A 26,862-nucleotide genomic window follows, 5' to 3' on the forward strand; every position below is an offset into this window, starting at 1 on the left:
TCAGTTCTGCCCTCTTATTTCTGATAACCACATGCCATTATATAAACTTCAATGAGATTGTGGGGTCATAAATAAGGTCAGTATTTAGATTGACAGATACAGGGTGGGATTTGTCAGAAATGTTTAACATTGTTCTAACAGTACTCCCCTTGACTTATCTGGAAGCGTGAAACCTATGCAGAGCACTTCTGAAAATCCCACCCATAGTTCTCAGTTCTGATCCAAGTTATACTAGTATAAATAAAGAATTACTCCACTGAAGTACTTAAGTTACACCAGTGTACATGAGATCAGACTCAAACCCTTGAACTTTAACTCTGACTGTTGCCAGATACACCAGCTATTCCATTGATTTCCATAGAACATCAAGAGCACAGCAGTTGTATTTAGAATAGCAGAAACGTGTCAGACTGTCCTTTCCAAATAATTAATTGTATATGTAAAAAGCATAGTACGAAGCTCTGAGGTAGAGCTATGCCAATAGTGAAAGAAGTTGCTATCATCTTTTGGCATGAGAGCATTTTCACTTACAGTTCAAATCCCAATTTTATGGCCCTATTGTGTCCATCCTTACATTTCAACAACAAAAGCACTTTTAAAAAAGCACCTATTTTCAACAGGCACGTAGAAGATATGATATGAAAGCTATTCATTTTAAACCTTCTGGATTCAATACTGCACACTGGCAAACCAGAAGAACTTCATGAGCAAGTTGGTTCAGCTCTAGCAATATTACATAGAACATTAAAGAGTGATTAACAAGTCTTCTACGGAATGTGAAACCTACCCACCTCAGTCAAAAATAAAGATTTTTCAATTTTCCTGGTAAGCCAGAGTGGAGACTCACTAGCCAGGGAAGACAAAACTAAGTCCCAGCTTCAGGTCTCTTCAAATTCTCTTCCTTGGGGCTTGCTTTACTTTCAAAAATACAAATTCCAAACCAGAACAAAGCAATTCAAACTGGTGGATAACCACTACCAGAGGCCTCTCCAGTTTCATCCTACTGGGAGAAGAGAGAATATGCTCTCCCCACAATGACAGCCATGACCCAAGCATAATTTTTTCGGACCCAGTACAAACCCCCTCCCACACACATACCCATGGGGATTGCAGCCTGGGCCAGGCCCCCCAGGGCCTCTGGGCCATGGTAAAGTGCACCCTTTCCCCACCCCCGCATGAGAGGGACCTCATGACAGCCTCCTCAGCACCACCTTCCTCTTTTTTTTTTTTTTTTTTAACCTGACCCAGAATGTGATAGGCAGGGATCCAGCAGCCTTTTTCATGCTAGATGCCTTTACATCTTGCCTGATTTCTAATAAACAATTTCTCTCATAACTTAATAATATGCACTTTGTCTTCTTGCCCTGTAGAACAAAGTTGCAAACTTAAATCAACTTTGGTTCAATTAAAGAAACAATATTAAGGATTATGACCACAGTATCATTCTCAACATAGCCCAACTGAAATTTGTCTGCCACATTTGGGAGCAACACAAAAGAACATGGATTAAGGATCCATTTAAATATACAGTTATAATTATAATGATTTATTAATTTATTTATTAAAGTGCCTGGCATTTTATAACATGCTTTTGAATATATTGAAATCAAATATGAAACTGGTATTTATGTTGTTTTAACAATATTTGCCAGGATTACATGCTATTTGTAACTGCTTATACTAGCATTATTTTTTGAGAATTTAACATATTAATGGGTGTTGTTATAACATGATATGTAATAAATTATGAAAGAGCATGGTTCCATCTGGTAACCATTTAACAGATATTAATAGACCATTTATTAATCGAGGTTTAAGTTAAGGTATTACCCATATTTGTTCCTTAAGTATTTTTCAGTTTACTTAAATTGTGCCAAGGAGACAACTTTAAAGCATGTATGGGAATTATATAGCTGGAAAACTTTTTGTTATTGGCAAGATACATCTCTAAAGCAATGCATACTATATTAGGGATTAATCTTCCCAAGCATAGTGGGAGGCACTGCTAGTAAAACACGATTTCTTCAGCCAGAGAAATCTTGTATCTTAAAAAAGAGCCCAATCCAGCACATCCTTACTTACTCAATGGGATTATAAGCAAGAGGCACTGTGTCTATGTGTTTGTAAAGCTCCCAGTACAAAGGAGTCCCAATCTGACGGGGCATCTGGGTGCTACTGTAATGCAAATAATAATATAAACTCATCACTGTTACTCTATGAATTTAGCCCATTCACACAAAACATAGTCACGAAAGCACAGATGGCAACCTAAGGCCTTATACTCCACTAAAGGTATCACCCAACAGGACCTGATTGGGCCAATACACTATTTAAGCCAGAAAGAGACACAGAAAGTTGTCAGTGAAACAACGTAGATTCTGGCTTGCTGCTGCTAGAGACCCTGCTGTCTGCTACCTGACTACCAACCTCATCCCTGGTTCCTGACTTCGACCCTACTCTGTTCCCAGCTCCTGCCCTCAGACTCATTCCAGTCTCTGAACCCTATTGCCCTGATTTCTGTCTGCTCTAGCTCTGACCCTAGGCTATGGCTCTTTGGCTTCCAAACCAATGCTGACCCTTGGGTATGGCTACTGTTTCCCGACTGATCAGTTCTGACTTTTGGCTCTGACTCCTGGCTCCTGATCTGCCCATTGGCCTCTGGTTCCTAAAGAGAGTGACCAGACAGCAAGTGTGAAAAATCAGGACAGGGGGTGGGGGGTAATAGGTACCTGTATAAGAAAAAGCCCTGAACATTGGGGCATTTGGTCACCTTATTCCTAAACACCATGCTGAACACTAGGCTGGGCAGCCCGCACAGACTTTCAACACCCTCTTTGATGAGGGGAATCTACACCACTTCAAAAAACAGGCAGTAGATGTGATCAATGAAAATCAAAACCTTTATCAACACTAGAGACCTCAAAAAAGCTACCATCCTGCATCTGACCTCCCATTTCTAAGCAAGCTACTTAAGAAACTATCAAAAAACGGTTCCCAAAACCATCTCCCAATTGCCAGCATCTTGGACTCCACTCAGTCAAGCTTCCGCTAGGGACACTGTACTAAGCCATCATGTGTTGATGGTCTCATGACTATAAATAAGGGAATAAGTCCATATGCACCCTGATAGACCTCTCTGTTGCATTTGATACCAGCAATCACAAATCTAAGACCCGACTAAGAAATTACATGGGTGAAGAGAAACATCCTTAAATGGCTCAGAGCCTTTCACATAGGCAATTGTCGCTCCACCACCAAACCCCTCTTACTGTCTGATACCACAAGGATCAGTCCTCCCCTTTATATTATTCGACATAAATTTTTAACCACTGAAACAAACAGTTATAATCAGATGTTAATAATTAGCTACAAACAAAACTAAATGCTAATGGACACTTGGGAAGCGTAAGGCGCAATGATCATTATTTGAGTCTGTTACCCGACCCACTCTCTAGGAATGGCCATGCTAGCCAACAAAGCATACAGGTGAAGGTGATTACTTGGGCTTTGCTTCTCACATGTCCAAATCACAGGCCCTCCAGCAATCGATATGAACTTCCAAAGAGCCTCACTTACTGCAAAGTGGTTGCACACATGGAGATAGTTTAGTGTCCTAAACCAAAATCATTCACCACACTAAAATGCAGTCTTCCCATAATGGGCATTCTTCTTGTCAGTTCCACTTACTCCTGCCATGGCTACTAAATTCAGACACAACTTAAGACCTAGCACAATACCAAGTAAAGGCATAGGTGAGGAAGGAAATGCTATAATTCAAGGTCTTCTGAGCTTTTCAGAAGCCCAGAAGGTGAAGGTAAGCTCCATTTTGTGGCTTCCTGTCATTTTATGGGCTCATTTTCAATTATATTGTTATCCCTGTGCTGAATTATAACAGATGTCAGGGCCCTGCGGGTTGGCTTCCTAATGAGAAGAAATCAGTGACATGAAGTCTGGGTATGTTTTTGGGTATGCAACTTGTTTATTTTTCACTGTATGCCCAGTCCTTAAACACAGGTGGTCACATACAGCACACTGGCAATCCCTTCTTTCAGGGATCTCAGCCCAATTACAAATGTCCAGTTCCCAGGGAAAAATTCCGCCTGAAGAATTGACACTAATTAGTCAGTAAGGCAAAAACTAACTCCTTCCTTACTTCTTGCCACAGCTCTACCAAAGAACTGCATAACAAAAACCAAAAGCAATAAAAGCTTTTCTTCAAAGACTGAACAGAACTCACACACTAAGAAAAAGAACTTGTGAGTCCTTATGTAACAGCACCATCTCTTGACTCCCATCATAAGAGTATTTATTTCAAGTGATGTAATGAATGGTAATGTTCCTCTGATGCCCTACCAAAGACCCAAATACTCCCCTGCCATCCTTAAAAAGGCATGAAAAGGCTAAAGAGATACAGGGCTCAAATCTGCACCATCACATTTGTACATCAAGCACTTCACACAATTTTGGGGTTTTTTGTGCTGTACATCCAAAGATAATGATCTTCCCCTCCTGGAGGGAGGGACAATGATAGAATGAATAGGGAAGGAGGCACTGGCCAACAAAAGTGTAAATGTTGGGATCCATAGGAGAAACCTGTGGATGTCTGGCCTTGTAAGACCCCGCTACTCTGAGTCTCCCAGGTCCCATCCTGGCTTCATGTTATTACTATGTGGTGCACCTGTCACCACCTCCTTTCCCCAGTGCACAAGCCACAATCCATAGTATTGAAAATCCATGGCAGGAAGAGGCATTTCTGGTACTATTAGTGCTTTAAGGACTCTATTTCCTGATGGGCTAAGAAGGTAAACTTGCTTTGCAGAGTAGCTCTCCTTCCTATGACCACGCCTTCTAGCTCTGTCAGGGATTGCTGCAGCTGTTGGGAAAGAACCACGTGGTGGAGGAACATGTTGTTTAGCTGCCTTTCCACATCGCCTCCCGGACTCCTTTTCTTCACTAGAATAATTGGGTCTCTAATGTTCTCTTCTGTAATGCATAATTTAGCGAGAAGCATATGGTCCTAAATAGCAGCTTCCTGGAATTGTTCTGTTGTTGCATTATCCACCTCTTTGGATTTTAATTTTTAAATATAGTAATTTGAATTATGTTGTCCCAAAAATCTTTCCTAGGTAAACTCCTCTCATGTGTCCTTTCAAAATCCTTATTTGGAGATTAAAGCCCTTTAGCTGAAATTATGTCCAGTATAATTTCTAGGGTTATCGGGTACATAAAAGACCAAGAAAGAAACCAGTAAACAGCATGGCAGCAAAAGACCCAGATCCAGCTGTGTGACACAGTGAGTGACCCTTACCTGCCTCTGAGAACAATTCTCCTGTCTTTGCTGCTCTCTAGCCAGACAGGATTTAGAAATAGACTGCAGAATTGTAATAATCAGCTGCTGGCAATAGTTCAGTGTGGCTATGTGTCATTCCCTACAGAAGCAAATATATTTGCTAAATTGATGTAAGGGAAAATTTCCACATTTCCATCCAGGGCCCCCACATGGGGGGTAGGAGGGAAGGGTACACTTTACTGGTGCCCGGAGGCCCTGGGGGAGGCGGCCCAGGCTGCAACCCCCATGGGTATGTGTGTGGGAGGCAGCCTGTGTTACCAGTTTGTACTGGGCCCCAAAAAATTATGCTTGGGCCCTGTTTCCATCAGTATAAATATCTGTTTTCAGTGAAAATGGTAAAATTCCAGCCTCTTGCTAACATGGTGACTTTTCATTTATTTGCTCTGAGCACCGAGTACAAACATTGCAATTTCTTTTAGTGTAACAGTGAGGCACTCTTGATCTTGGCTCCTCCTCACACTAAGCTCTCCCTGCTATTGGTATGTTTTCTATGGGGCAAGAATGTGGCTCATTTGCCGCAGGTCATTTGATTGAACTTTTCTACCACTATGGTATCCTCATGTGTTCTGCAAAACAGATGCAGCATGAAGTGAAGTTTTATAAAAAGACTGCCATACGAGACTATCGTGGAGATATCCCAGGGGGAGGAGCAGGCAAACTGGCAGATGTTTACAGATGTCACAGAGGAAAGACACACATACAGAGGACAAAAAGAACTCTGAAATGTTCAATTTCCAGATTAACTTTTTTATGGACTAAGTGATAAAGGACCATATTCTCCTCTCCATTACACACGTGCAATCCCATAGATGTAAGAGAGGAGATATTGGCCCCTATACTTAAATTGCTATAACGAGGATTGTTATGGGCAGTTGGACTGCCCCTGTACTGAAGGTGCTGCTTGGGAAGTTGGAAAAAACGGTAAGTGTCAAAGCACTGGTGTCGGCACAGAAAACAAGAGTAGCAACTGAGGGACCTGATGTGCTGCTGGTCACACTGACACAGCTCCCAATGGGGATAACAGCAGCAAGTGCTTTTGTCACACTCAGAAATGTTCCAGGCAGTCAGACAAGTATAACATGTAGTACTATTCATACCTTACCCAAGATACAAAGCACATTACATAAGATGGCAACTTTTACCGAAAACTTGTGAAATGTGTGTATCTATTAGGGATGTAAGCAGCTAAACATTTAAATGGCAAGCAGCTGTCTTACCATTTACTAATTAGTTTAAACATTGTCCAGGGGGGGCCCACTGGGAGGCGCCAAGCCCAGCGTGGCTCCCTGTGAGCGAGAGCTGCCCAGCGGCATTCTGCATGTGTCGTGGAGAGGAGGGAGCCGCACTGGGCTCGGTTTCCTCCCCACTGAGCAACAGCTACCAGCTGCAGCTCAGTAACAGCGTGCCTGGAGGGAACTGCACTGGGCTCGGCACCTCCCCACCGAACAAGAGCAGGGAGGAGCCAAGCCCAGTGCAGCTGCCTCCCCTCCCCCCATCACGTTTAACCATTTAACCATTCTATTTTTAGAATATTTAAACAGATTATTAAAGAAATTTTTAGATTCCTAGTAACTATATGATCTTTCTTTAGGAAGGAATGGAGAGGGTTGGTGCAGTTGTCTTTTAAGTTTTAATTATTTTCATACAAAATTACATTTACACCTACTTTACTGCTCCTTTATACTGCAAGTACGGGGTAAATTGGCCTCAACATAAATCCCCTTTTTAAGGGATTTATTCTATAATGCACACATCCAAAATAAAAAAATGATCTTTTTTCTCCTGGTGTTACAATTCAAATAACTGTAAAAGCCGATAAAGGGAGTGTCTCACGATGTCTCTTCTTTCCTCATCTATAGAAGCTGGGGTCTGATTTTTAATAGTTAAGTTTCAGCTGCTTGTTCAGCATCTTTTCTGCTTGATGCAGTCTGTTTGCTAGTGTTGCCCCTTTTTGACCTAAGCGGCTAGTCGAAGCTTGGGGCCCTGTGGTTGTTCCAGTTGAGGGCAGAAATTGATGGCAGTTAGGTATTTCTTTGATGCATGTTTATTTACAAAGAATGTATAAGTCCTGTTTCTCTGAATGCAGAAGGAATCAAATAGTAGGAAACAGCTTCTTTCGCTCCCTGCACCAAAAGCACATTTTTAGCCTGCAACCCTGAGCCAAATATCTCTCCCTGGGTTTCTTCCAGAGTCAGTCCCATGCTTTTAGCTGGTCATTCAAGTTGTATCACTCATTCTGTCTGTTCTTGTCTGACCTCAATTTCTGCGAGATCTCTCTTCTCACGCAGATGCACCCCATTCCCCTACCCAAAACAATACTCAGCCAAAAGCTCCTGGGCAGATTCACACAATTCTTTTGGCAGGGGAGGGTAGAGGCTTATGCTTACAGATATATTAACTGAAGGGTAAGTTCACACCTAGCAATCTCAATGAGGTTTTAATTCAACCCATAGCCCCAGCTTATAACACTGTCATATTATCAGAGCAAGGGCATGTTAGAATTAATCTTAAATTCATTTTGACTCTTTAAAAAAATTAACTGATGTTTGTACAAACATTTTAAGCACCATCTAGATTTTGTATTTAATGGCATTAATTGAAATTTCTGTTAATTAGAGCATCTAATTTAAATTCTTCATTACCCAGTATCATCAAGGCTCAGTCTATCCATATCTAATTCTCCAAACGTTAGTAAGCTTGATTCTTCAGGACTGTGGAGGTTCTAGTGTGTTGGGGGAGGAGGGGCAAGGGGAAGGTTTGAAGAAGGGGTTTTGGCAGCATCCATACAGGAGCAGAGCTAAGATTGTGGTGAATTGTCTATGGTGTGTGGTGACTGATCTAGTGGCAAAATTCATGTGTGGGTATATGGATGGAAGAGTATATACTGTTAGTTTCCTTAACTCTTTGTTCCTTGCTGTGGTAGTTTTGGGAAAGGCATGTTGCAAACACAACTTTTAAGTTTTGGGGTTTTTTTAAAACTAGCATAAATATTAAAAGTTGTAGTGGTTTTATACCATTTTTTTAACTAATAGACTATTTTGGTTGAGCCTTATGAGGTATTTTATGCAAACACTGAAGCACCTTTTCCCTGGTCACAGAGAGACATACAGAGGAAAAATTGGTTGGGTTTCTTTACCATTATGACTCTATGTAAAGTTAACAATATCATTAGGATCAAATTACTACACAGTATATTATGCAGCTTAAATTATTATGTGGTTCTTTACAAACATATATATGAAAACCTAGGCAAGACTCCATTGACTTCAGTGGGGCTTGGATTTCATTGCAAATTTGTGAAATGTTCCAGGTGACCCAAATGTGCATATTTTTCAGCAAAAATGTTCAGCAAAGTATTTTCACTCAGCATTAGTCTTGAATGAGTAATAGTCAATGTGAAAGAGTGAGCCCACAACAGCATCAGGAAAGAGATTACCGTTAACAAGCAATTTCTTTGTGCAAACCTTTATCCCCCGTCAGAAATTTACTGAAATATAACCAGACCATAGAGATGAAGGAACTTGTGGTTTTGGAGCACCATTATAAGAAAGAGCAAGGAAATGGGAAACCCTAAAAGGGTCCACCACCCTGATCAAATATTGTGCAGACAGTAAAGAATTTGCCAAATCAGATAGAACCAGAATTCAAGCTCGTTCCCTGGGCAGCAGTCAATGGTAACATTGTCATTCTGAACTTGGTGCTAAAGGTAGAGGCTATTGTGGATGAGGGAACCAGAAAGGATGCACCTCTCTGACTTTGACTTCTCAAAAAGAACACAGCACTCTGCTTTTACACAATAGTTAAAGGAACAAGCTCAAAGGCTTGTGACAGAAGGAGATAATGCATTACATTATGCAACATCTTAAAAGGTGAGTAAAAGTTTTAAATAGATTTCAAATAAGATTGCACACCAAAAAAAAAAAAAAAAAAGGCTGTTGGTTAGAGCAACACTGCTACACCATCGCATGTGGCCAATTGAAGCCTATATTTGCTGGGGTAGTTTTGTCTTAGAGCTGGCAAGGGTTTTGACATATATGATTGAATGTTAAATCTAAATACATAAACACAATGAGGATATTTTAAATGATGTTCCATAGGGTACTATTAATTTGATTTTTCTGCACATTTGTACTGAGTAAATCATTTGTACTGAATAAATCATTTGTATATTGCACCAGCCATCTGAGATATATTACTGTGACCTTAACCAATAAGCAAAGTAACCCAACAATTGAAACCTAGTATTTTACAGTACTTATTCTTATCTTATGTTCCCCCTCTCCCCCAAATACTCAGTTTCAACGAACAATGTAAACTTTTCTACCTTAACCCCCCACTGGAAGGGTTTTTTACTATCTCCTTCCTCTGAAGTTTCAGGGATGGCCACGGCTGGAGATGGGACAGGGCTCTGAGATGTCACTGAGCATTCTCTATCTCAGGTTCTTGGCTGGCTGGTTCTTGCTCACAGGCTCAGGGTTTAACTGATTGCCATATGTGCAATCAGGAAGGAAATTTCCAACAAATCAGATTGGCAGCGACCCTGGAGGTTTTTCACCTTCCTCTGTAGCACATGGGGCAGGTCACTTGTCAGTATTATCTGGCTATATCTCACTTAATCATTTCCCTGCCATTGCAGGGGCCTCAGCCACTGGTGCACCTTGGTTAGTCCTATTCTCTGTCTGTTGCACATAATAGTCTAGTCTCCTGTGGGCTGTAATACTTTGGTCTCATTTTGGTTGTTTGGTTTAGAGTGCAGGTGCTGGATTTGTTGGGGATATACAGGACGTCAAACTAGATGATCAAGCGGTCCCTTCTGGTTTTAAACCCTCTGACTGTGACCACCACCGCATAAAAAACACATACATGTTATGAAAAGCACTTTTTTCAAACAAACAAATAAACAAATGTAAACTTTTCCACTTGGACTCCCTACACCATCACCACATAAAAACACATGCTGTCATAATAAAAACTCAGGGAACAGATTTTCCATCTCATGAAAAAAAAAATGTAAGATTTCAAAACAAAACAAAAATTCCAAATTTGGACAAAAAGCCAAAATTGAAGTTTTTTTTGTTAAATTAAATTTAAAAAATAAAATAATCTCAAGTCTTTTAAAACATTTCAAGATACCTTGACATTTTTTTCCTAAACAAAATGTAGTCTCCATGACTAAATTCACACACACAAAAAGTTGGTTTTAGTAGTGTATAGAAAACTGTATCAATTAAAGTTTTCCAACCAGCTATACTCAGCATGAAACCTTAAAAGAAATGTGGATATGCAATGCTAAGGGGAAATCACCATACCAGTATATTTGCACTAGATGACCTTTTGTCACAGGATGAACTAAGATAAACTTCAGGAAGAAGAAGGAGTTTGCTTTGTGTCAACGAGGCTCCCCCGCTGCTCCAGCATCACAGAGATTGTCAGCGATACCACAGGTCTCTGCTTCAGCAGAAAGACAATAATATTTTAAACCTGAGTCCTTATAAGGAAGTACTGCCCTAAAATCATTTTTATTTAAAATATGCATATATTCAATAAAATAATAATTTAGTATAACCAATTAATATTACATGGTGACTGGCAAAAATATGTTCAGGTCACTTTTAACATTGTCTAATTACTATTATATTCCTATCCAAGTCTTTGGAAGAACTCAAGAAGAAACTACCCCTTGTAGGTTCCATCCCAGGTTTTACACAAGATTCAGTGCATTTGAGACAGGACTTTTGGAAGTCATTAGTTACACTATATATAAACATGTAGCCTGATTGTGTGTAATCATCAAATCTGCTGGTTCTTTATATTAATACTAAGTCTTAGCATTCTAATTCAAGGCTCTCAGAAATCCAAAACAAGTCACCTTTTCTTTTAACTTCCTTTTGACCTTTTCTCTGGCATACTCCCTTGCCTTATCCTCTTCTCCAAATAATCTCAACATTTTCTTGATACACATCCAAAATATTCTCTTTTGATCTTCCTCAACAACAAATACTCCTCTGCACAAACTTGTATTATCTGCTCTGTTTTTCTTGTTTTCCTTGACTTTCAGTAATCAGCAAGGCTGGCCTGTGATCAAATAACAGTGTTGAACTACAGTACCCCAAAACACATGGAGTTCTTGCTGACATCATGAGGTCAATTTCAGGATGGACTTTGCTGAAGTGTGTGGCACACTTGACTCTCAACAGATTGTTTATTGCTGCTGTTCTGACAAGCTGTCTACACTTTCCGCCAGGAAATTCTCATATACCCCTAGAAAAGTTTCCCAGACTGAAACTGATGAAGGGAAGAGAGACAAAATAAATGCCAAATGAAGAAGTTGAATTTTTGAAGGTTATTAATTCAATCTGATTACTAGTGAGCCACTTTGTGACTGGTCTTCATGCAAATGCACAGCGTGAAGCCTTGACCCCATTCCCCTCCACATCAGCCAACATCTCTTATCCTTGGTAGTTGAAGAATTCAGACACATAACTCTAGAATTAATTCATTTAAAAAAAATCAGGTCTCCTTTTAAGATCATGTTCATAGTCCTATTTTAACTTATCAATAAAGTCAGAAAATACAGTCATTCTATTTAGGATCAACTTGTATTTTAAAGTGATTAAAGGCTTATTCGTAATAAGCCTTTATTACTCTGTATATTTTTTTTTTAAAAACTCTCTGAGGTCCATTTAAGAAAGTTGTCCAACCAAAATAGTTTGAGAGCCTACAGTTTTATGACCTGGTTTTTCTCTTCCATTTTGCCAGGAAATTAATTGTATTTAGTATAGTTTAAGATGCAAACATGATCAACCCTTTTATCTGCATAAAGAGTTAAGATATATGATCCCAGAGGAGGCTGAGTTATTCCACCAAAAGTGGTCATGTAAGGCAAAAGAAAATACTTGAATTTTTCAGAAAACAGACATAACTACTATATTTAACTTGTAATACAGTTATAAAGATATCTGTCTTGCAACCATAGAATACACTGTATACTAGTACCAATTCCCACCGCTCTCTCTTCATTTTAGTGTTGTGGTATGAGTAGAGGACACTAATACAAAGAGACTTCACTGAAAAGATTAAAAGGAAAGATGGAAAATATGTGTATATATAGAGAGAGAGCTTGGCTAGATGACATCTATGGGGGAGCGAGAGATATAATCAGTTCACACGTATCAGACAGACAGCTATATGCCTTATGGAGGAATATGAATCATTCAAAACGATATAAATTATTATAACTAGGAGTAATGGAATTATTAATAATTGTATGTATATTGCAATGGCACCCAAAGGATTCAACCAGCATCAAAGGACTCAGATAGTATCAGGGCTCCATTGTGCTAGGTGCTATACAAATGTATAGAAATACATGGTCCCTGTCTGGTTAAGCTTTCAGTCTAATTCAAGAGAAGACACAAATGAGCATAACATACCGTGGAAGGGATGGGGAGGGGAGAGGGAAGATGAAGGTAACAGTAATAATATCATGCACTTACATAGTCTAGCTATGAGCACATCTTGATGGAGATTTTAAGAGCAGGTTAGACAAACATCTGTCAGGGATGGTCTAGATAATAATTAGACCTCCCATAAGTATGGGAACTGGACTAGATGACCTCTTGAGTTGTATGTGGGCAGGGAACAATCTTGCATTGAAAAGGGGCCAGAAAAGATGACTTAATAGGGGCTTTTCCTGATACATTACTATTATAATATGGACTTTGGACAAGCTATTTGGGCCTTCTTGGTGACGTGATCCCAAACTTAAATCACCTCTAAAACATAGGCAAGACATCAGTAGATCATTTTAGTAACACAAGTTTCTAGCACGGCATATTAGTAATCGCATTTGTTTGTGTAGAAATACACAACTAGAGAAGCTCACACTGGAGCAACAATTGTTACTCCCACAGAAACCATGTAGCATGTGATACCCCATGTATCAGTACACAGTATTCATGTATTCAGTACACAGACTGGTGTAGAAAGGGACTGGTCTATGTTTTCAGCCCATGCTGAAACATTTTCCTTTTAGATGGATAGCACTGCTTATGCACTAGACACCCAAAGACCTTATACTTAGAGAATACAAAGATGGGAATTTTCCCTGACACATTAATGAGGAGAATTATTGATGTGTTTTATTGGTTTAATAATAAACTAAAATCCACGTAACAAAAGCCCTTTTGAATTTAAGAGTGACACCTGCAAATTAAAAGATTCAGCCTATCAGAGCCCAAAAAGCAGAAAGAAGAGCCACAACAACAGTGAGGAACTGTCTGCAACTGGAGCAGGGAGGAGAGCTTTTCCGATTAAAGACAAAAATGAGCAAGGAGGCAGTGCAAATAATGGGAGCTAGAGCAGAAACAGGAAGTGGGTGTGGGGGCCAGCAGGGGAAGAGTGGAAGAGGCAGGAAGAGGAGACTCAGTAGAAGTAGACAGGAAGATGAAGGGAACTGGGGCAAGGAAAGGAGTGGAAGCAGTAGAAAAGAAGGAAGAAGAGCCAAAGCAACAGAGGGAAAGTATGAGAGAGTGTATTAGTGGGGGAAGGAGGAGTTCAGGGTCATGAAAGAAGCAATCTAGGACACAGATCTAGGTAGTATAAAATCATATATTGTGGCCTGTAATTCCATCTCAGGGGTTTGAGGACTTGAACTTCACTCTTATAATGATTAAGTTACCAAACCCACCCATTCTATTGATAGAATTATGGCCCCATGATTCATATTGCACTGTTTATTCTATACTTGATACACATCCTAGGTAGTGGAAGGCATGAGGCTGGAGGCCTCTCAAAAGAGCACATTGAAGTTTTCTATTACTAAATCAATGAATGTGCCCTGTTATTCTATGAAATTAAAACCCATGATGTTTTTCCATCTTAGATTTTTCTTAATTATTTTAAAATATATACAGTGTAAGAAACACTTTCTTTCAAACAGTGACAATGGAAAATTTCATTGGCTATTACCTTACATATGCTGACATCTCTTCTAAACAGAGGTGTCAGAATGTTTAAACAATTGAGAAACCTGACCGGCTGAATGCTCTGGGAGTTATATAGTAATAACAAATAAACATAAATCATCTATAGATTTTGAATTCAATGTAAAATCTAAAAAGTAAAAGAAGGTAACGACAGAATGGTAAAATGTGAAAAACACACCAACATTCTGAAAAATACACCCCACAAGCCAACACTGGACATTCTTGCTCTAGGTCCCTGGAAAATAGAGTTGGATTATGTCATTGTAACTTTTGACAAAGAACAATTCTAAGCATTTTCAAATAATCAGAATCCATAAAAAAGAGTTCTGGTGCTCAGAGTTTTTGACTATGTAATGTTGAAGAGATGTTAGGTTATTTTGCTGACAGCTCTTCACATGCGATAGAAGCATTGGGACGATATTGTTAAATGAATCTATAGTGTTTTAAAATGTACCCATTCTGCTTAGCACAGCATTCTGAAAATTCATATGTGAACACTCTTTCATTTGTATAAACTGAGAACTGCATTTGGCTAGTAAAGGTCAAATCTGCCTGCAGAGCTGCTGACACAACTCCCACTGTGAACAATCAAGGTATGGAATGTATTTGAAGATACAACGTTTCCCTATTCAAAGAGGTTTTTTTGCAAACCTGCTGTTGCTGGGGTCCATCCTGCAGTAATGGGCACCTAGGGGCAAATCTTTCCTTAAGCAAAACTCTCATTGAGTTCAGTGGGAGTTCTGCCCAAGTAAAGACTGGACACCAAATTCTCAACATCCATTCAGAGACCGAATAATCAGTCTTTGCAAATGAGATCTATGTGGGGTGGGGGGTGTGAGATACCACCCCCCATTCCCACCCCATGCTGTACTGTGGCCATGGGACTTGCATGAGGTACCACAGTGACTCAGCAAGAGGCGACATTGTGGTGTACAGTCAGGGAGCCCAGCCAATGGAGAATGGGGGCATGAGGCACATGAACTACAACTTCCATGAGGCACCATGGCTACATTTCCAAATCAAAAGTTTCAGTTTTTAGCTGAACGTTTTCAGCAGCTGTACAAAAAGTCAAAATTTTCAGCAGGGAAAAAACCGTTGTGACCAGCTCTAAACTTAATTTTAAAACTTATCTTTGTGTTCTAAGCAGACCAGGATGATTTAATTCATTCAGGTTGTGTTTTGTTGCCACGGTGAATAAAACCTACTATGTGCTCTTCTGAATTGTCAGTGTTTTATGTAAATATTCTGGGCCAAGTGATTCCCCTCAGCTACTCATATATAACTCCTATGGGCCAAATTCATAGCTCATGTACACAGGTGACACTTACAAGGAAGTCCCTGGGCCATAAGTAGTGGGTTCATAGACTGTGATGTAAATTACAGTTCCTTAGAAAGTCGGTGTAGATATAAAGAGAATGTAATGGAGTTACTCTGGATTTACACCAATGTAAATGAGATCAAAATCTGGCCTATGGAATCTTGTTCTGCTTTATCTAACTTGAGTTACTGATAACTCAGAACTAGGGTGATCAGTTAGCAAGTGTGAAAAATTGGGACAGGGAGTAGGGAGTACTAGAGTTGATATAACACAAAGCCCCGAATATCAGGACTGTCCCTATAAAATCAAGACATCTGGTCACCCTACTTAGGACCACAGTATCTTGAAGGAATATGCATCAATGTACTGACTAAACCAGGGAGGGGGACGTGTCTGCTCCATACCAACAAATCAAACCAGAGAACAGGATAAGTTGCTCTTAAACACTTGTCTTTAATTTAGGACACATGATAGAGGTCTCGTGCAGCCAGTAGTAAAACATTATTAGAGTTTCTAAAACTTAGAGTCCAACACAAACTATTGGAGTCAATATAGGGATAACTGGGTGAAATTTAATGGCCTGTGATATACAGGAGATTAGATTAGATGATCTAAGGGTCCCTTTTCACCATAAAAATCTATGAATCAATACTGTTAATGAGGGTGATCGAAAAAAACTAAGAAGTCAGCAAGCAACACAATTGCATGTACCAGTAAAATAGCTTGATGTTTTTGTCTGATCATATCAGACATCTAGAGAAACAGAAAACAGAACTTTCACTAATCCATTAAGGATTTTGTGAAACATCACTATAGTTCTTACTTATTTAAATTTAAAATCAGCTTGCATTCCAAGAGAGTATTTAAACATATTGGTATATGGGCTTATTTTCTCTCATTGCTATTGTTTGAACTCTTCTTGATATTTTGCTGGTTTACACAATCTCACATAGCTTGTATGCAACATTTCGTTTCAAGCTGCTTAATCAAATATTTCATTTAAGTAGTACTATGTAGACTGAGCTAACAAGGATACTTGGGAGCAGCAGAATGATGGCATTTGTTAAACTTATTTGCTAAATAATGCACACCTGTGCTTTGTTCATATCCTTTCCTTACAAAATGTTGACATTTGTTCTTTCTTTCCTTCCTGACACCTCATTACTTAGGCAGTTCAGGGACTTCTCTCAGATCACTTTCCCCACTGGAAAAATAACTGGATTTCTGACTTGACCATAATGTGTGTATAATAGCATACATCTTTCTTTTTAAGCAAACAGAACTTTTTATGCACATCTCTGGCAATCTCTACAATGACCCATTTTATAATCATTATCCATTTTGCAACAATACAATGCCATTGTGACTTCCTGATCAGTTGCTTGAGTTTCTGTTTACTTCTTAATTAGTTTAAACAACAAATATTTAAATTATTTTGTGTTTAACAGATATTTGAAAATAAACAAATTAACATTACTTGAGAATTACAAATTTTATTTAATAAAAATATAAAAATTATATACAATGGAGGTAGGGATTGCAAATCCGTAATTCAGGTTGTGTTGAGACAGGCAGCTGAAGTGGAACTAAAATCCACCAACATCTAAACACTCCTCCTGAATATTCTCACCATACTTAATGCATCTTAAGTGCATTTTCTAAATATGCTGCACTGTGTTAAGAGCAACAAGCTGACCATTCAAAACAGTTAAAACCATACTTTTGGGTGCAGGGAGGCAGAGCTCTATTTACTTCCCTCCCTGTATCCTTTGCAGCATCATGTTCCCCATAGGGAACATCTCAGCAGCAGCAGCCCCTGTCTTCCCTAAGCTTAAGAGCTGCAATTCTGGCCAGCCCTTATATATGAGCAGCAAAATAAGGCAGAAATCTTTTACTCTCCACAACTATATCATAACATATGGGCAGGCCACAATTTAGGCCTCAGTTATTTATTTATTAAAACAAACAAGTTCTGCGGTACCTAAATAATTATAGCAATTACAAGTGTTTTCTTACTCCTATCAAAGCATAGAATGGTATTTCTGACTTATTTTGCAGTAGCTTTATGTCCAATAAAAGTGCAAGGAATAGAAGCCTCCTTTGGGTTGGCAAATCTCCAGAAAATAAAGATTCATCTTTAATTAAAGATGATGTCATGATGAGACCTCCAGGAAACCCCCAGTAATACAGCCAACCAAAATTGTCAACCCTAGCCTCCATATTAGTCTAAAACTACCCTGGAATCAGCATGTACCCTGACATAGGAGTGCAATGCAGTCAAAACCACTCCTAAAATTCTGTAGTTTGAGGCTAGGGATTCTTTTTCTGAAAAGAAAAAAAAAAACCACACAGACATTTTCATGTATTTCCTACAAACATTCCTCAAATAACTTGGTATGTGTATACTACTATATCTGCAACAAATGAAACAATGCTTTCTCCACATCTTTGTTCATCTATCCTGAAAGTCTCATCTTATGGTATATTTAATAATTCATACCACCCCAGGCAACACTTGTTAGATGCACAACAACGTTTTACAGGCCAAATCCGTAAAGGTGCTAAGAATCTGCTATTCCCATTGAAGTCACTGAGAGTTGCAAAGGCATAGAGATTGGTCCTACATTACTAAGAGTCTGGTCCTTTCTATTAAGTCTATAAAAGCTTTTTCCATTGTCTTCAATAGGAACTGCACATTCTTACTGTACTGTAAAAACAAATTTTTAACATGCAAGTCAATGAAAATGGCTTTCTTTCCACAGATCCTCACACCATCCAACTGTGCTAAGGGGGGTGCTTCCTGTAGTCCCACTTCTTTGTGAGCACGTGAGTGAACTAGTATTTCATCACATGATGCTTAAAGAAAATAACAGCAATATGAGCACGCTGCCTTTATTTATTTTAAATTTAGATGTCTGTCACTGAAGAGAACAGCATGTTGAGCAACTGTCTTTTATGACACAGCATGGGGAAGATCTAAAAACTGAAGACAAAAATGGAAACGCACCACTGAAACTAACTCAGGGACACCACTGTATAGTTATCCTTTCACACTTAGAAAGGTCTACAGGACAACCAAAAAGCCTGAATGCATCATTTGATTGATGGTAAATACTTCTCTGTGTCCTAACAACAAGAATTATATTACTCCCAGATTATAATTTAAATATTCTACTATTTAAAACCATGATAAGTGATATTTATTAAGGTGCAGGCATTCATGCGTCACAGTATAATTGTTCAGAAAGGTTACGTTTGAAGGACACAAAGTGTGTAAATAGTGAGCCATGCACATTCTAATTTTATGAAGAAAAAAAGTTGTCTATTTCTAATTAAGACACAAAGTTTAGATTTTTCTAATTTATCATTGCAGAGAATAATTTCTAACAGTACTATTTCCCTACATAGAAAAAGAATGTTTAATCATGATGCTTTGGAGTAGGTGGAAAGAAAAACTTATATCCTGAGAAATGTGATTGTATCTCCACATAGCTGCCATGTAGCTCTGGTAAACTCGGGCTGCAACTTGCTAGGCTATCCATTGTAATTTTGAAAAACTATTTGTAGATAGTGGAGGAACTGGAAACCTACAGAGCAACCATCTCTGCCAAAGTATCTCTAGAAATCCCTATCCTGCAGTCATGTATCTGTAAACTAAGTCTGGGTATCTAATAATCTGTTACTATGTGTGGTATTTCAACCAAGATACTTGTGGTACTTGTGTTCTATACTTTTTATTCTTCCCCAGAGCATAGCTATTTGGCCCCTGGTAAATTGAAGGCATCCATCTTTTTACACGTGTTTACTCCCATGGGGTTATACATCCTATCCTTTTGAGATAAGATCATTAATAATACAATGAAAGTGAAAGAGGCATCTGTCAGAGTCACTAATAGCCAGGTCAGGCAGGACCAGATGCAGGCTGGAGCAGGGGCTGGATAGCATGGAAACAAGTACAAGCTAGAGCAGGAGCACAGGTAGTTTGTCAGAACTAATAGGCCATGGGAGTTGTCCCAGACAAGTAACAAACTGGAGAGATTATGTCCCTTAGGAGTCCATATCTTGCATTGGGATCACTTGTGGAGAGATTATGTCCCTTAGGAGTCCATATCTTGCATTGGGATCACTTGTGGGGATCCTTGACTATGGATTGGCAGAACATGTTTGAATGGCATGCAACCTATCACAAGACCTGCAGGTAATCACCTCTGACTCATCTCACACTCTGCCTCAGGGATGACTTATCAGGCTTAAGCAGGCTCAGGGTCAGAAGTAACTCCTGATGACTCATTGAAATCTCAAGCCAGGCTATTCACAATTATGGCACGGGGTGAGGCTTTGCCATTTTGTGATAAATAAGCTCTGTTTCATACTTTTTATTTAAATGTTCCATGTTTCTTTAAAAGGGAAACAGTCTGAGAAGCACAGCTCTTCCTTTGCATTTTTTTCTTTAAGGGCCCAGACCATCAGCATTACTCATGAGAGAGTCCAGATAGCTTTAATAGTTCCCCCTATGATATAAGTAATATTTTATTTACTATTACGGTAGCTTCTGGAAGCCCAACGCAGGATCAGATCCCCATTGTACTAGATGCTATACAAGCTTATAGGTAGACATAGTCACTGCACTGAAGTGGCCCCACTGCTATAGCTATGGCACATGCTTAACTTGTCACATTATAATAATTATATTCAGTGGAGCAAGTTAAGCACTTGCATAAATCTTTACAGAACTTAGAGCCAATTTAAGACAAGACAAAACAAGTTAGTGAACATACTACAGGAAAGAAAGGGAAGGGAAAGACAAATATAAGTAATCAGCTTGTGCCTAACTTGGATTGTTCAAAATCAACAGATAGTTGTTTCCACTTTTGTAAATATTAAATAAAATTGTCTATTCCCAATTGCTATTCAACACAAGCCTTCATTAGTTGGTTGATTTCTTATAGGCATCAGATGTGCATCCTGAAGAAGAATTTGAAGGAAATGGCTGTGCCCACGTGGAGTAGATAGGGGAGGACACTCCATGAGTAAAAGATAGCATGGAAGATAGTTGTGGAAGAAGCAGTCAAATGGGTATTCAAGACTAGATGACAGGAGTGGTGAAGAGTGATAAAACAAGAGACCAGAGTGATTAAATAGAAAAGGTCAGACTATGGAAAATGCATTGCAAGTTGTTGGGGTGAGGAGGAGTGTGTGCGTTTTTTAATCCAAAAGTTTTTTTCCCTCAATTAAATATTTTAAAGAAAAAGATATCAAGCTGACGTTGAACTGTATCTGTTTGCAATACCGTCAGCATTGGGTGATCTACTAGTCAGAGCAGCAGAGTGAGAATCAGGATTCCTGAGATTACTCCCTGCTCTGCAACAAACATCTCATGAGTTTAGGCAAGTAACTTTATTTTTTCCTGTAACTTAGTTTACACATCTGAGAGTTGTGACGATTAATCAGATGCTATAGAGCACACTGAGATCCATGAACAAAAGATCCTATTTCAGTACTAAATATTTTGACGTTTTGCTTTTTGCAGATGCATGTTAGAATGAGTATGTACTGGTGCCCTACCATAGGATACATATTTCTAATCCCACTGTCAGGACTTGTTATTAGGGACCTAGTCCTGCTCCTGCTGAAATAAGTAGAAATTTTGCTATTAACTTTAATAGGAGCAGGATTGGGTCCAATGTATACATCTGTCTTGCAATTTTATATTTGTTCATATGATATTAGTAACAGCATTTGAAAGATGTTGCATTTCTATAGCTTTTACAGCCATATGATTTTTATAAGATTTAACACTCAAAGCCAAGTGCATTCATCTCCCAGATTGCCTGTAATTTTTAATTCCTATTTCACTGGTGTGTACACTTATCACAACATCAGCTTTTGCAGCATACAGAATTAAAAAAAATTCATTTCTGCTCAAGTAAGACATTTTATGTACCCCAAATTAAATGTTTTGTTTTCAAGAGTTTGGTTTGTTTTTTGTTTTTTTTTAAAAAACCTCTTTAAAAAAGTAATTGTAGAATTCAAAATGTTTCATTTCAAAAACATCAAAATGATACATTGACTTTTTTGGAGTCTCTCCCCCACCCATTGACCAAAAAAATTAGATGAAATCAACATAAATTTCCAAAGTGTTTTAGTCAACGTGACTGCATATTTTGCCAAAAAAAGTTTTGTCCAAAAGATTTCACCCAGCTCTCATTATAATTTGTTACTGTTACTTGTGGGGAGTATTACAAAAATATAGTTCTATTATTCTACACTTCACTGATTCAAGACAGTCCTTGCTGAATAATCCTGTACAAGCCAATTTGCAGTCAATTGTTATTTGGCCTCAATCCCAGATTCATTACTCAAGCAAAACTCCCATGAGTTTTGTCTGGATAAGGAATCCAAGAATGGGACAGTTGAGGGGTAAGTTCTCAAAGAAGGAGTGTTCAAATTTAGTGGACCTTACTCCATGATATCTCGGCATTTGACAATACTCTCCTGTATCAAATAAAAAGTTACAGATGAACTTTGTTTTATTTTTATATATAAAGCAAAAAGCTTTTTAAACTAGAAAAGCAAAAAGTATTATTTCATGATCACATAGGATATAAACTGCCACTAGAAATTGGGTTTTGTAAAGCTAGTTGTTTCTTACCTAGCTTAATTTCAGACTTTAATTTAAAATACAGCATAAATCAATTCTAAACTTTTTAAAAGAAGCTTATTCCAATACATTTTCACTCTGTATAACATGGACTCTTTTCCGTTGGAAAGTGGCATCCTCTTAATTGTCCTGCCTTTAATCAAAGACCCTCCAATCCTTAAATCACTGTCATCTTTGTGGAAGGATCAGGCTGGGGCTCTCTATCAAGACATGATTTCTTAATCCACACACAATTCCTTAACCAGTTGAAGGAAAGATTATGGAATGAAGTGAGGCATTGCCTCATGCTCTCCCCCTTCAGAGCTGAAAGTGCTACCTGACAGCCTGCTGAGACAGATCAGGACATGACTGCTTCTCAAAAAGATTCTTAAAAGCAACTGGCTAATATTTGTCCTATATCATTATTATTATTTTTTTTTGACATAGGAACATTCCTCAACCTGACTTTTCACTCCACTCCTATCCCCACCATCAGTCCAATGTACAGGGCCAAATTCTTCCCTCAGACATACTAGTCCTACTGTCTTCAGCACAGATTTCGGCCATAAAGCTTTGAATTCTTCAGTACTCTCAATACCATCATTTTATTTTTCACTAAATACATGATTCTTTAAATTATTTTCATAAAAAAATAAGTTTATGTTCAGTCACATCTGGACCAGAAAATAAAACCACCAGAAATTCACAACTATGCTGACGGTGTGAATGTAAAAATTCTTTTTTAATTGTGCTGGAGCAGCTGCAGCTTTCATTAACCTTCACTTATTCCTCTGACTGCTCCTAGCATTCTAATTTAAAAATAGAGAGTATAAATTGGGAGAATTAAACTCTTCCAGATTTTTTAAAAATAAATATGAAAAAGAGCACTACTGAAATTTTGACCAATGCAGCAGAGAGGTCCAGAACAGACAGGAGATCAGCAAGCCTGAGCGGTTGGGGGAGACAGAGTATTAGTACTGATCTTTCTTTTTGTTTAAGAGTCTTTAAAAGATGGCCACTTGACACAATAAGAAAAGATTAAAGATTTTGACTATTTTTCTATTTATTTTGTTTTCTTAAACTTGTTTACTATAATATGGAAAGTGGTGCTTAAAATGTAAGCAAGGTGGTTAGGCCACTGTCATACCATGCATTGATTGAGGATTGCTGGTAAGATATGACTTCATCATCCACCTAACGGATGGCTCCTTTCAGAAAATTCAGCTTAAAGCCTTATTACAGTAGAACCTCAGAGTTACGAACATCAGAGTTACGAACTGATCCGTCAACCACACACTTCATTTGAAATCGAAATACGTAATTAGGCAGCAGAGACAAAAAAAAAAAAAGCAAATACAGTACAGTACTGTGTTAAATGTAAACTACTAAAAAAATAAAGGGAAAGCAGCATTTTTCTTCTTCACAATAAAGTTTCAAAGCTGGATTAAGTTAATGTTCAGTTGTAAACTTTTGAAAGAACAACCAGAATTCTTTGTTCAGAGTTACGAACAATCTCCATTCCCAAGGTGTTTGTAACTCTAAGGCTCTACTGTATTTTTCTTGCATGCCTGGTCTTTGCTTTATTATGATCATTATGCCTTGCCAAATTGCGTGTCCTGAAGTATCTGGGAACTGATAGAAATAGAATTGTGACCTTTATAGAAGTGACCTGAATCCACCAGTATTCTTTATCATGTTTTTTTATATTAAATGTATATGCTGTGCTATAATGTAATTGAAGTTTGTTCATTGACACCATTTGTGTACTAGCAGAGCTCTCAGTAAAGATAACTATAAAGGGTGGTTTGTTCATGGATGGCAGATACCAGTTATTTCACACACTTAAAAGAGATTAGTTGTATACCAAGTTGATAGATTTATCTGTTTTATTCAATGCAGAGATGATGTCAATCTCCATACTGTGGAATTTTCATATTGCTGGGCAACGCACTGATGTGGTTTTTCTTAATATTAATCATGGAAGCTTTTATGATCAGGCCGTCAGACAGGTACTAAGGACACACAATTTGGACATACAACAAGGACATACAATTCATTCACGGATTCTAGCACATAAGTAACCTACCTTTAGAATTAGGGGACTTAGGGCTTACTTACCTGGACCAGCTGAAACATGTTTAAGGACATCTATCTTGTCTACAATGGGATTTTAACCAGTGGCGTACTGTGGATCTCCGGCGCTCAGGGCCATACTTACACTGGTACCTCCCCACTGTTGGCAGCGCCCCGGTGGGGGGTGGGGGGGGAGGGGTTGTCCTGCATGCTTGTATCCGGCTTTCTTCCACTTCCCCCCCGCTCCGGTCAGCAGCAGTGCCCCGTTGGGGAGGGTCTGTCGGCCCGTGTCCTGCTCTCCCCCACTCCCCCCCGGTGGCAGCGGTGGTGGCAGCGCCCCGCGGTGGGGTGGTCTGTGGGCCATTTCCTGCTCTCCCCCCCTATGGGGAAAGCAGGGGCTGCCTGGCAATGGGGAGGGCTGTGACAGGCTCTGATCCCCGCAGCTCTTTCCTTGTGCCCAGTGCAGGGGCGGAGGGGCCGGGAGGACACCCTGGCTGCCTGCGATAAGGGGTGGCTCCTCCGAGGAGGGCCTGGTCATCGCTCCTCCCCAGGCTAGCGCCCGGGGACATGCCCCCCCCCCAGTACACAACTGATTTTAACACATGGTAGCTAATAATAATAAACATTATACATTGTCAAGGGCCTTGTCCTCATGAGGACAAACAATCTTCAGAGCCTGAAGGTTATTAAATTCTAGAACACAATGCAAAATGTTTTAGTCCAAATTCATTTTGTTTAGCTACTGGGAAAGGGTTTGGCCATTTTGACTTCAAATATTTGTTTTGTGTTCTATTCTCTGCAATTAAAGTAGCAAGCTAACACAGGTAGACCCTAGAGAAATTATTAGTAGATTGCAATCTTTAACCTAACTGAATTGTTCTCTTTTTCACTGATAAAGTATATAAGTACCTGCCATGTAATTCAGTAGTGAGAAAAAAAGGCATTGGTCTTGCGATATAGTTCTCATGCTCTGCTCAGTAGAGGCAATAAATTGGCTGCTCGAATGGGCTGTCGGAAGTGATCTGATAATTGCTATCCAGTTCTTCATGTACACTTGTCCACTTCAGAAACTACAGTCACAACTGGCACTTTTGTTGCCCGTCTCAGCAAAAATTGAATGAATGAATATGGAGACCAGTTTACCCTCTCACCACATGACTAGGTCAGGGTTTAAAATGCTAGTGGGGCAATGTCAGAAAGCCAACATCAATTAACTCAGAAAAGTAGTACCCACTATTAAATTAACCAAGAGCACAAATTCCACCCCTTTCAGTACAATCACTATCTGCAGTCTTCATTTAGCAGCACTGTTTAAGAGTTAGGTTCAGAAGTTGTCTTTTTTTATACTGTCCTTGTTCTTATCTTTAATATAAGCATATTTTAATGATTGGGAAAAGGGGGAATCCCATTGTCACCTATGCCACCCTGTAAAGGCACTTCAGTTAAAACACAGTTGCAACATCATCCGATCTGTGGCTGATTTTGATCATTACTGTCCTTTCATCTACAATGATTTGAGATATAGGAACAGGTACTATACAGGAACTCTAAAACCTGATCAACTTTTTCATTTATTTTGCATGACGCACCTTCTGGTAGCTTCTGAGCGCTTCAGATATTGAAGTAGTGCAAATATTTTTAAAAAAAAAAACAACTGTTCTCTTCAGTTAGAGATTAAACTAACATACTGAATGCTCTGCCATGATAAATAAGATGAAAATGAGAACCTGATTAGCAGGTTTTCCTTAGCTTATGCCCTGTTTGACAGAAATCAGGCTCTCACACACACCATTCGAGGAAATAATTGACACTCCACTCACTTCAGCAGAGCTTTGTGTCTAGTCTGGATAGTACAACTTCAGAAATAGACAGCAGAGACAACCCAACAGACCTGAACTGAGATGTGTGTCTCAGGTAACTGAATTCAGGGCTTTAAATATCATGACTAACACCCTGATTTGTACCAGCACCATATTCGCTATCTCATGGATCACTGGCATAATGCACTCTGTGACTCACCTCTCTGAGGTTGAACCATTGCATTCTGTTCTGTCTGATGATTTTCAATGGTAGATCCAAATAAAGCCCACTCCAAAAATTCAGTCTGGAAGGGACAAAAGCATGGATCATTGTGGCAAAGTCCATATCCAAGAGGAGCAACTGTCTTCCGGCCAGGTTCATCTGGGGAAAGGGAAAAAAAAAACTAGTAGGAGCCACCACTTCTGAAAATCCAGAAGCAGCGACAACTCAAATACACCCCAAAGCTCCAAAAGTTATTGGCAAGACCATGTAATATTCCTGAATTAGAAGGAAAAAGTACTTCCTTCTAATTCCTCTTAATGCTTCCTCTTTCCAATCAGCATCACTTTCATCTAACCAAGAGTTGAGCTCTAGCCAGTTTGCCCTCATCCAAATCCCCAGTTCTATCAGACATTGGCAAAACATAGAACCCACAGCCTCTGGGGCTCACAAAAGGGAGATATGTATTCAAATG

At 39.1% G+C, this 26,862-nt stretch overlaps 1 long non-coding RNA gene across 1 annotated transcript in view; it reads right to left on the reverse strand.

Annotated features, from left to right (window-relative positions):
* The window catches only part of LOC137141364 (uncharacterized), a 60,482-nt gene extending 33,965 nt beyond the window's left edge, over positions 1 to 26,517 (reverse strand). Inside the window, exon 1 of the long non-coding RNA XR_010916606.1 lies at positions 26,388 to 26,517. This is a non-coding gene — a long non-coding RNA (uncharacterized lncRNA). The remainder of the gene's footprint in view (positions 1 to 26,387) is intronic.
* Between the last annotated feature and the right edge of the window lie 345 nt (positions 26,518 to 26,862).

The sequence above is a fragment of the Emydura macquarii genome, unplaced genomic scaffold (genome assembly GCF_026122565.2).
Source record: "Emydura macquarii macquarii isolate MOO-44397 ecotype Brisbane River unplaced genomic scaffold, CSIRO-AGI_Emac_v2 contig_3044, whole genome shotgun sequence".
Lineage (NCBI taxonomy): Eukaryota > Metazoa > Chordata > Testudines > Chelidae > Emydura > Emydura macquarii.